Here is a 12,307-nt window from a genome sequence, read left to right as displayed (position 1 = left end):
TAAGAACTACAATTGTGCACCCTAGTGCGAAGTGAAGGAACCTTTTTCTTGAAGAAATTTAGTATTTATAAGTTTGTTCTCTATTAAATTTCTTTCAGCCATTGTTTAAGTTGGCAATGTTAATCCTTTCCTTCCGCCAGTTTTGAAATTGACCAATCGCAAATTTCTGTAATTAATTTTCCACCAATCCTGGTTTTCTTCTCCAGTTTTGACATGTAATCTTTTGGTCGTCCAATAAAAAGCTTGTGGGCGGGTGTAATCATTCATGAAACGTCTCGAATCTTCCGTGAGGGTATATAAACTGCTGATTTTCTGGTCGCCTCGCCACTTCAGTATCATCTTTCTTTGTGTGATTATGTAGCAGGGGGCGGGAAGCGCCTCTTTCGTCGGGCAGCAGTTCAACCATCAGGTAATGGCCGTTTAATAACTTACTTTCTTGCTAGCTCAGCAGTTTAACCCTCGGGGCGGGTTCGAAACTTTCCTCATGTAACCTATATTTAAAATGTAAAAGAAACTTGGTATAAATTCTGTTTCTTTAACTACAAATTGGGATAGAAAGTGCCTAAGCCTCTCGAGCTCCCATTCATTTTGTTTTGAGGTGACTACGTTTTTATAACAGTTACCCTTATACTCGTAATGTCATAACATTTTTCAATCGTGTCACCTCCGTAGTATGGGATTAGCCCTTGCATAAGTGGCCTAGTGCCAAATAGGTTTTAAAGAAGTGTATTACGAGTGCAGTTACGCCTCCTCTCAAGTTGGTATTTTGGGGGCCATGTAATTGTCCTGTTTCTTTATTGAATAGGCCTCAGTAGGTTGGGTATTTTTACCCCTGTTTCCATGTGCTTGGAGGACAGCTTGAAGGTGGAGTTATGTGTGGCCTTTGATAGGCTTGAACTTTGAGAGCGGGTTGCTCTTTCTGAAATTTGGTTTCTGTGTGCCTCGAGCAGGCTTTACTGAGCAATAGGGAGCGAGTGCTCCTAGGCATGATTGGGGGTTTCTGCCCCTTTGTTAAACCTTGTGTATAAGTAAAGTTGGGCTCATTGCTCAGGGATTGTGTTTCTGGAACTCGAAGCCCAAAATACATTAATAAACTGTAATTGTACATTCCTATTTTGTTGCTATATAACTAAGTTCCTGTTGTACTTGTTATTTCTTGATCTCGAAAAGGAAATATAACCTTGTTGAATTTTAAATTAACTTTAATTTCGTAAGTTGAGACCTGTTCATCCCAGCACCTTCTTTCACCTCTAACTACCACGGAGAACTCCGTAACAAGTGGTAGCAGAGCGTGGTTGAATGGGTCTCAATTTAGCCCCTTTTGACGGCTAAACATTGCTTTGATTCGAACTCTAACAATTTTCTCAGTTGCTGGAATTTTTTGTTTATTTTTCTTTATCAAAAATTTTCTCTCATCATGTCCGGCCCTCGCGAGGTTCATCCTTTCTATTTGCGTAAAGAGGAATTAATTTATGAACTATCTCTCAGAAACGTTCAGTCTGGAGGCACGGTTGCACTCGACTCCAATAAGCTAAAAGATTCCCTTGATTTACCTATTACCATCCCGACTTTGGGAGAAAAAGAGATTGACGATGCTCTCTCCACGATCAATGACAAAACTACTGAGCTAGCATCTGTAGTTAGTTTTTTTGAAGTAAGTGATCCATCACCTAATCAACTCAAAAGAGTACAGGCTAGGTTGTACCACTTTTATAATAGGGTATGTCATCTATTGTCTCTGAAGTTAAATGACGTTCAGGGTAAGGAAGCTAGCGCCCTTGCCGAAAACTTGTCCCAAATGTCTGGTAAAGTTAGTCAGTTGTTATCTGGACCTGCCATCCCTAAAGTCGACCAACCTATGGTAGTAAATATTGTTAGTGGGGAGGATTCCTCTAAAGAGGAAGGAGGTACTACCCAACGTACATCTGCCCCATCAGAAACTATGTCCGATCGTCGCAAGTCCATTCCACCCTTCGTGTTAAATAATGCTCCTTCCGAATCTGCTTCTCCGCCACTTAGGCCCCTTCCTACTACGTCTCCGGGTTTCAGCAGTTTGCCCCATCCTTTAGCAATGTTGCTCAGAGCTATTTCTAAGTTTTCTGTTAACTCTACCAGCGACGTAATTTCTTTCTTAAGGTTTTTAGTTGAATTTCAAGATCATGCTCTAGTGTTCTCCCTCTCTGCTTCGCAAATTCTTCAAATTATATATCCGTATGCCATAGGTGTCCTCTCGGACAAAATTGTTAGGGCAATAGCTGAACAGTCATCGATTGAAGACTTTCATGCACACCTTCTTGCAAATTTTATTCCAGCTCGAGATAGGTCATTTCTGATTCAGAAGTACGATTATAGAGTGCAGCGACTGGATGAAAATTTGGCAGACTTCATCCAAGACATTAAGTTTTATACCAGGATATTTTCCCTTCATTTTCCCGAAGATCAAATTGTACAAGCCATTGTGGAAGGCATTTCCCCATCGTACAGATCATACTTGTGTTTTGCGTCGCGTCCGCAAACTTTCGTTGAGTTAGAGGCCATGGCTGTCTCAGCCGAAGGAGTTAGATACGCCGATACCTTGCGTGTCGCGAAAGAACCCCCTCCATACTCTAGTAATTTTCGGCCTCCACCTCGCCGAACCGTCACTGCCCGTAAATGTTATGCTTGTGGGTCGCCCGACCATCTTCGGGATAAGTGTCCTTTAATTAAAGCTAGTAAGACAATGAATGGAGCAGGGTCGTCTCAAGGTTGTTTTAAATGCGGCGCGTGTTCCCATATCGCCAAGAATTGCCCTAATGCTAACAGCAGCCCCTCCTGCTCAACTTCTGGTGCAACTTCCAACAACAATTAAAAGTGACTAGTGGCTTCGGCTGAGTCAACCCACTCTTCATTCCGAGGCTCAGCCCCATGTAAAACTGGCGAAATTTCAGGGAAAGCTCAGTCTTCAAATTTATCTTTTGAAGGTTCCAAAGAATGTCTTAGGATTGCGGTGGATACCCCCGCACCTGTTCCATTTCTTAAGATTGAATTGAATAATGAGCCTGTATCGGCTCTATTAGATTCTGGCAGTGTTTGTTCTATTATTTCAGCTGAATGGTACTCTAAATTGAAAACAGTTTGCAAATTTCCTGATTTTTGCTCGTCTTCGGTTCAATATGTTTCGGCTAATTCTTCTCCATTAGAAATTTTAGGCTCCTTAAACGCCAAAATTCGCGTTTCGAAATTTACTTGGAAAGTTAAACTGTTTGTGGCAAAGCACTTGTCTTGCCCCATTATATTGGGAGCCGACTTCATGTCCCATACTGGTCTAGTGCTCGTTCTTCAGAGCAAGTCGTGCACATTCAAATTTGCTTCTAATTGTAAAATCCCTTTACATAAATGTAGTTCTGTGTCATGTTCATCTGTTTCGCCTACCCAGGATGAGATGTTGTTAGATCTTCGACATCTACCTGAGGAGCAGGCTGATAGTATTCGTAAGCTGTGTCACTCGTTTCCAGAGGTGTTCTCTGATACTCTTGGTGTTACTGACCTTATCGAATACAAGATTGAGGTTACGGATTCGATTCCTATCCGTTTTCTACCTTATAGGCTATCTCCACCTAAAATGAAGGCGCTGAAAGAGATCATTGATCAGATGCTGACGGACGGTATTATTCGGCCCTCTAAGTCGGCGTATTCTTCGCCTATTTTTCTAGTCCCGAAACCCCAAGGTGGCTTGAGGCCTGTGATTGATTATAGGGCTCTCAATCGGAAGGTGGTGTTACATTCTGTGCCCCTTCCAGACCTTCACTCGTGTTTTTCATGGTTTCGTAAGGCTAAGTTCTTTACTATCCTAGATCTTAACCAGGCTTATAATCAGATACCGTTAGCAGAGGAATCTAAACACCTGACGGCGTTTGCCACGGATTGGAATTTGTATGAATACAACCACGTGCCTTTCGGACTCCCCACAGGAGCAGCTGTGCTTACGAGACTGCTAGACAAGGTCTTCTCCGACATCAAATTTAAGTACTTGTATCATTACCTGGATGATGTCGTCGTATTTTCGGAGACCTTCCAAGAACATCTAGATCATCTGAAAGAAGTTCTCAATCGCCTCCGTAAGGCTGGGTTAAGTGTGAAGTTGTCCAAGGTTGCCTTCGCTAAGCCCTCCATGTCATTCCTAGGGCATATTGTGTCGCCCGATGGTGTCGCCGTCGATCACTCTAGAACACAGGCCATCCGTGATTTCAAGCCTCCCAAGGACATCAAAGGTATTGCTAGGTTCATTGGTATGGTGAATTTCTTCAGGAAATTTATTCCAAATTTCGCCAATAGAGCGGCGCCCTTGAACTTACTCCGTAGGAAAGGCGTCAAATTTGAGTGGGGACCTTCTCAACAAGCCGCTTTTGAAGATCTCAAATTAGCTCTGTGTAACGCCCCTGTTCTGGCCATGCCCGATTTCTCCAAGAAATGCATCGTCCAAATCGACGCGTCGTCGTCGGCGGTAGCTGCAGTCCTTCTTCAAGTGACTGAACTAGGGAGGCGCCCCATCGCCTATGCCTCTGGGACTCTATTTGCTCAAGAAGACAAGTATTCCATCTATGAGCTCGAAAGTTTGGCAGTCTTATTTGCCTTAGTAAAGTTCCGTCTTTATCTGGAACATGTCAAATTTGACTTGGAGACAGATAACCAAGCCTTAAGTTGGGTATTAGGTAGGCCGCGTCGTACTGGTCGCATAGCCGGGTGGGCCATCAGAATTTCTGCCTTGCAATTCGACGTGAGGCATATTCGAGGTACTGAAAATGTTGTGGCAGACGGACTGAGCCGTATGTTTTCCAATAATGTAGAAACCCATGAACTGGTTGATAGTTCTTCATCTCCTGAGTCTATACGGCCTGAGGTTAATGCCATTTTAACTGATGCTCCCATGTTGTTTAGGGATCTTGAGAAATATCAACGGGAAGATCCTACGCTGGCTCCCATTATGGAAACCCTTTCTTCTGGGGAACATGTTGTCCCTTATGTGCTGAGGAATGATGTTCTATGTTGCCCATCAAGGCATGATAAGAAGATTAAGGTAGTAGTTCCAGCTGTTCTCGTGCCAATGATCTTCAAGTACTATCATGAGACCCCATTAGGGGGGCATTTAGGCATGTTCAAAACCCGGGAAAAGATCCGTGAAATGTTTATCTGGAAGGGTATGGACGGTGAAATTCGTGAACTAGTTAAAGCTTGTAAATCTTGTTTGCTTAGTAAACCAACCATGTCCACCAAGGTAGGCCTTTTGTCTTCTCATCAAGCGTCGCGCCCCATGGAACGTCTCTACATCGATTACGTAGGACCCTTTCCCTAGTCAAAGGGGAATGCCAACAAGTTCATCCTTGTATGTGTAGATGGTTTTACAAGATTTTCTTGGTTATTTCCCACTAAGCTGGCTGCCGCTCAATCCACCATTTCCTGTTTAAATTACTTTGGTCCTTGTCAATACATCGTGTTCGACAATGCTAAAGCTTTCACTTCAAATCTTATCCGTAAATTTTGTTTTGATCTAGCCATCTCGCATGTGACTACTTCTGCTTAATATCCTCAACCATCTCTGGCTGAACGGGTTAATCGTAATTTGAGGTCGGCACTGATTGCCTATCATCATGAAGATCATTATAGGTGGGACACGTCCCTGCATTGGTTAGCTTTTGCTTTGAATTCGGCGGTTCATGAATCTCATAAGTTTACTCCAGCTTCTTTGATGTTCAAATTTGTTTCCAACACGCCGCTCTCTAACCTTTGGTCTCTTAGTGATATTCTACCTGAGACAATAGATCCAGATAATATTAAAGATCTTTGGACGAAGGCTAAAGCCAATCTTAAAGTGTCTCATGAAAAAGTTAGGGAAAGATATGATCGTGGACGGAGACCCACCAATTTGAAGGTAGGTGACCAGGTGATGGTCAAAAATTTTGTTCCGGCGGGCAAGCTTGCCCCCAGATTTCATGGGCCGTGCATAATCCTAGATTTTCTTACGCCGGTTACGTTGTTATTAAGCAATCCAGCCCCCGAGAGGATATTAAGCGTTCACCTGTCCCAGGTGAAACCTGTGTAATTTCCGCACTAAATAAGCTCTTTTTTATTTTTTATTTCCATTTGGAAAGAAATCTGAAGGTTATATTTTGGTTTCAGTTTGAGGCCTTCTGCCCTTGGAATTATGTTCTTTGTTTCCTAATGTTCATTGTACAACCTGCCCCGACCAGCTAAACTGCTAACCTGTCCTTACCATGGCTATTACCACGCTCCCGTCTCCTGCTCAACAACACACAGTGGCTATTTAAAATGAAATAAATATTTCCACGCCGCTGGCCCCTCAGCTCCACCACAAGTACTGTACCCGAAAATCATTATGGTCCAACAAATTCTGCCGCCGAGATCTTAATGTTTCAGTGCCCCCGCAGCGCTGTGCCTCTCCTGGTGTAGAGCACGGGCCCGATCTACTTCAGTGAGGGCAACCAGTGTACGGCGAGCCGGAGCCCTCCTCCCGGCCAAGGCTGATGTGCGGCGCACCACCTGCTTCTTGCCCGCGGTCTGTAAACATTCGCCGCGTGTGCGGCGTGCTTCATCACCTCTACCCCTCTCATGGTGCGGGCGAGCGGTATCTCAGGGTACTTGAGGGGTCCGAGCGGCCTCCTCTGGACACAAGCAGCGGCGGCTGGTCTGGCCGTCAAACTTAATCAACACTGAATGTACTTAATCAGCAACATGGACATTTCATATCAACAATTACTACATTTTTGGAATTCAATTGCAATATTTGGTGGACTTAAAAGATATTTTTTTTTCCTTTCAAGAATTAAAAGTTTTCCTTCTGAATTCAACTACTACAAGCATAAAAACTTCACATCAAAGTTACTACAAAGAATTTTGAAACTGGATCCAACCATGTAAAAGAAACTTGGTATAAATTCTGTTTCTTTAACTACAAATTGGGATAGAGAGTGCCTAACCCTCTCGAGCTCCCATTCATTTTGTTTTGAGGTGACTACGTTTTTATAACAGTTTCCCTTATACTCGTAATGTCATAACATTTTTCAATCGTGTCACCTCCGTAGTATGGGATTAGCCCTTGCATAAGTGGCCTAGTGCCAAATAGGTCTTATAGAAGTGTATTACGAGTGCAGTTACGCCTCCTCTCAAGTTGGTATTTTGGGGGCCATGTAATTGTCCTGTTTCTTTATTGAATAGGCCTCAGTAGGTTGGGTATTTTTACCCCTGTTTTCATGTGCTTGGAGGACAGCTTGAAGGTGGAGTTTGGTGTGGCCTTTGATAGGCTTGAACATTGAGAGCGGGTAGCTCTTTCTGAAATTTGGTTTCTGTGTGCCTCGAGCAGGCTTTACTGAGCAATAGGGAGCGAGTGCTCCTGGGCATGATTGGGGGTTTCTGCCCCTTTGTTAAACCTTGTGTATAAGTAAAGTTGGGCTCATTGCTCAGGGATTGTGTTTCTGGAACTCGAAGCCCAAAATACATTAATAAACTGTAATTGTACATTCCTATTTTGTTGCTATATAACTAAGTTCCTGTTGTACTTGTTATTTCTGGATCTCGAAAAGGAAATATAACCTTGTTGAATTTTAAATTAACTTTAATTTCGTAAGTTGAGACCTGTTCATCCCAGCACCTTCTTTCACCTCTAACTACCACGGAGAACTCCGAAACAATTATTATTATTATTATTATTATTATTATTATTATTATTATTATTATTATTATTATTATTATTATTTAAGTGCATTTGTTACTAGAGATAGTGTATTAGGTTAGGACTGTTTAAGTGTAGGAAAATGAAATGTATATCTAAGTTTTCCAGGATAAATAAATCGCCTTACATCGGGCGAGTTTGCTACGTCATTCGGATCACGTAACTGTGAGCTTGCTTTCGGGAGATAGTGGGTTCGATTTCCACTGATGGCTGCCCTGAAGGTGGTTTTCCGTGGTTTTCCATTTTCCACACCTGGCACACCAGCTGTACCTTAATTAAGACCACGGCCACTTCCTTACCTACTTCCTTCCTTCCTTCCTTCCTTCCTTCCTTCCTAACCCGCGGTTGCAATAAGTTCTATCTGTGTCATGCGACGTAAGGCAGGTAGAAAAATACGTCTCTTTCTGTACAAGACAATGTATAACTTGAATATAAGAATGTTGCTTATAATCCACTATTCCCTTCTTGCGAGAAGCACGGTATTCCTATGCATTTTTCAGTCTCTCTCCAAGCTGAAACTAGGATGATTCCAATGTATCTTTTTTTTTTTGTATTTGCTTTACGTCGCACCGACACAGATAGGTCTGATGGCGACGATGGGACAAAAAGGGCCTAGGTATGGGAAGGAAGCGGCCGTGGCCTTAATTAAGGTACAGACCCGACATTTTCCTGGTGTGAAAATGGAAAACCACGGAAAACTTTCCTCAGGGCTGCCGACAGTGGGGTTCAAACTCACTAACTCCCGGATGCGAGCTCACAGCTGCGCGCTGCTAACCGCACGGCCAACTCGCCCGATGATGTCTTTCGTAATCTGAACCCCAAATAAGTACATTTATACCACATCCGACAGTTTATATCACGAGTTATCTGGTAAAATTCTCGTGTGATGGATCTGTTCTGAGTGATTGTATCCACCATGGCCCTAGACTGCTTAATAAGTCGTATTTATGGATAAAAAGCATAACAGCTTATACATCCAAGTCCGATATCACGACGAATATAGAAGAAATCTTCGGCACTTGTAGACCGAAGTACTACTGACTTCGTAGTTCCCAACGTCAGTCCACCACTGACCTACGGAGAAAGAGGGCAGTTAAGAATCCCAATCACAGTTTCCGGTGAAACGTTCACAATTGGACCACGGCCTACAAGTATACTACGTAAGATTCCTTCTACATTCGTTCTGGAGAACGCACCGTACAGTTCTGTAGATAGGCCTACTGCGAAGCTTCGTGATCTTTCAAACACATTCCAGCATACATTATAATATCAGTTTCCAATTACTGTTCAGTGAGTTTAGTCTCCGGTCGTGGAGAATGCAGTAATTAGTTCCATCCGTGGAATTGATATGACCTGCTGCAGACGAAAATTCTCAATAGCAGGCCCCATATCCATTTCAGACCGACAGTTAGGTGATCGCAATCTATGCTGAAGGTTACGGGTCGAATCTTAGTGCAGTCGGTTGACATATCATAGTGCTTATATGCGAGGGACTAAAATACTGACACGTTAATGAATACCTTTTTATGGCAATACTCCGGCTATACGGCTCCTCTAATTTTTATTTTTTGCTGTTTATTTTACGTCGCACCGACACAGATACGTCTTATGGCAACGAAGGGATAGGAAAGGCCTAGGAGTGGGAAGGAAGCGGCCGTAGCCTTAAATAAGGCACATCCCCAGCATTTGCCTGGTGTGAAAATGGGAAACCACGGAAAACCATTTTCAGGGCTGCCGACAGTGGGGTTCGAACTCACTATCTCCCGGATGCAAGCTCACAGCCGCGCGCCCCTAACCACACGACCAACTCGCCCGGTCCCCTAAATTAAAGAGATAACAAGGACAAAACTCAAGTAGTGACGGACATTTGCGTGAACAAGAAATTCGATAGACAGAAAGACAAGCCATTGTTTATCGCATTTTTTTATTTTTCCTATTTTACAGTTTGCTTTATTCGCATCGACACAGATAGGTCTTATGGCGACGATGGGAGAGGAATGGGCTAAGAATGGGAAGAAAGTGACCGTGGCCTTAATTTACCTGGTGTGAAAATTTTAAACCACGAAAAACTATTGTCAAAGCTGCCGACAGTGGATTTGAACCCACTATCTCCCGAATACAAGCTGATAGCTACGAGACTCAAACCGCGCCGCCACTTATTCGGTTTTCATCTCTTAGGAAGATGGCTCATTGTGGAAGTTTAACTTCAAGGTGAATCCACAGTTTTAAAGTTGATGAACAGTTTTTCTCCGAAACGCGAACATGAAATGCGAGTTTCTTTTTTGCTTACATCAGCTTCTCAATCATAAATGTCAGCCTTAAAGAAACGTGTGTAAACATGGGATGTAGAAGTCACTTGGTGTGTATTGTGTACACAATATGACTCCTTTGAAGTCAATAGCAATGATTTGTAGGTATGTTTATGAAGTAGCAGGGCACACCGCGTAATAAACTAGTTTGACGTACAGTGTGTCTAAGAGCAAATTGGTTGACGTAAGTTCTTGAACACGGGTAGTAATTACACTGCTCAGAGGAGAGCTATTACCATGACAATTTCCATAGACCTCACAGTCCGACAACACTCCTCCCACTCAGAATCATTTCAGAGCCATCCAGCTAATTACCGTCCCTGTTTTATTATTTAACACAACGGAGTTCGGTGTTAATTTTCCTCCTTCCTTTCTTTCTTAATCCGTTTACCCTCCAGGGTTGGTTTTTCCCTCGGGCTCAGCGAGGGATCCCACCTCTACCGCCTCAAGGGAGGGTTGTGTCCTATTTGCGATCAGTCCCATTTGCGATCACAACAAAATCTGTCCCATTTGCGATCACTCCCATTAGAGTGGAAAAACAAATACGAAGAAAGACCAGTTCGTGTCCCATTTGCGATCACTGTAAAATTATCAGAAGCCTACCAGGATTTTCCAACGTCCATGCAGCAGGTGGAATGCTAATTAGGGCGTACTCCGCGCAACCGTGTGATAAGGATTCTCCCAATCCGTCCCCACTCTCCTGAACGTTCTTTGAGGTAATATTAATCTATAGTTTTTAACATGCCTTTGCTGGCGAGATGTAGTGTTTACAGTGCACTATGTCTTCTGGCATGGGCTATATCAAATTTCTTACTTTCATTGACCTGTCTCAGTCTCATCCATGGCTTTGATAATATGAAAGTGACTGAGGTATGAGTGATGCTAGTAATACCATTCCTTATGCAGCCAGTCCCCGTTATGAATGGTGTGAAAATATCGCTCATAGGGTCGGTTGGTGCATGCATTTCAGTGGGCCTGGCAGACTGATATGTAATAGCAACGGCTGGCTCAGTGAGGAAAGCAACGGGAAACTACCTCACTCCTCATTTCCCTAGTACGCCTCTTCAGTGACGCCTAGGCTATTTATGACAGCTGTTGGCGGAGCTGCAGAGGATCAAACCAGCCTTCGGGCTGAATACCCAACATACATACAGTTTTTAACATACTGTAATTATTCCAGCTGTAAACATCCATCGTTGATGTAGCTTTTGTTGTTATCTGCGTGCTTACTTACGACATGCAGGTCATTGAGACGAAGAGAGCCAATCTCTCCTTTATGACTCTCTTACAGAAATTTACGGAAATGTCAGGGATGTATGGTGACATGGGTGTTGTTCTTTTTACCGCTGGCTTTACGTCGCACCGACGCAGTTGGGTGTTATGGCGACAGTGAGATAGGAAAGGGCTAGGAGTGGGAAGGAAGCGGCCGTAGCCTTAATTAAGTTACACTTGCTTGTTGTGAAAATAGGAAACCACGGAAAATCATCTTCAGGGGTGCCGATAATGTGGTTCGCACCCATTATTTCCCGAATGCAATCTCATCTTTTCGCCCTATTATTATAGAATTATAATTTCTTCAATTTATTTTAATCTAAACATGTCCTTAATATTAAGTTCTGGAATCTTGTACATCTAATCCGAACGTACAGACAAAAATTATCATTTTACTCATATAGTTGAAAAAAGGCTGAGTGGCTGCGTGTTTTAACGCGCTACGGCTAAGGAGCCAAGCTCTGCATTCGGGAAACGCGTGGGTTCGAACCCCACCGTCGGCTGTTCTCAGAATGGTTTTGTGTGGTTTAATATTTTCAATTCCAGGAAAATGCCGGGACAATTCCTGTCCACAGGCCAGAGCTGAGTCCTCCCACCCCCTTACCCAATTTCATTCACCATAACACCTTTCATTTTCATTAGCTCTTCAACTGATGTTAGTGTCAGGAAGGGCATCCGACCGTAGAAACATGCCGTATAAATTAATCTCATCTCATCCCCGACCCGGTATCAAGAAACGAGACTAAGGGGTAGACATACATACATATAGATGAAAGTAGGCAAATTATATTTTGAGCAGCTGTTTAGTTAGCCGGCCCCGTGGTATAGGGGTAGCGTGCCTGCCTCTTACCTTGAGGCCCCGGGTTCGATTCCCGGCCAGGTCAGGAGTTTTACCTGGACCTGAGGGCTGGTTCGAGGTCCATTCAGCCTACGTGATTAGAATTTAGGAGCTATCTGACGGTGAGATATCGGCCCCGTTCTAGGAAGCCAAGAATAACGG

The sequence above is a fragment of the Anabrus simplex genome, chromosome 2 (assembly GCF_040414725.1).
Source record: "Anabrus simplex isolate iqAnaSimp1 chromosome 2, ASM4041472v1, whole genome shotgun sequence".
In the NCBI taxonomy this organism is placed as follows: Eukaryota; Metazoa; Arthropoda; class Insecta; order Orthoptera; family Tettigoniidae; genus Anabrus; species Anabrus simplex.
The sequence above is the reverse complement of the archived record's forward strand: the minus strand, read 5'-3'. Positions refer to the sequence as shown.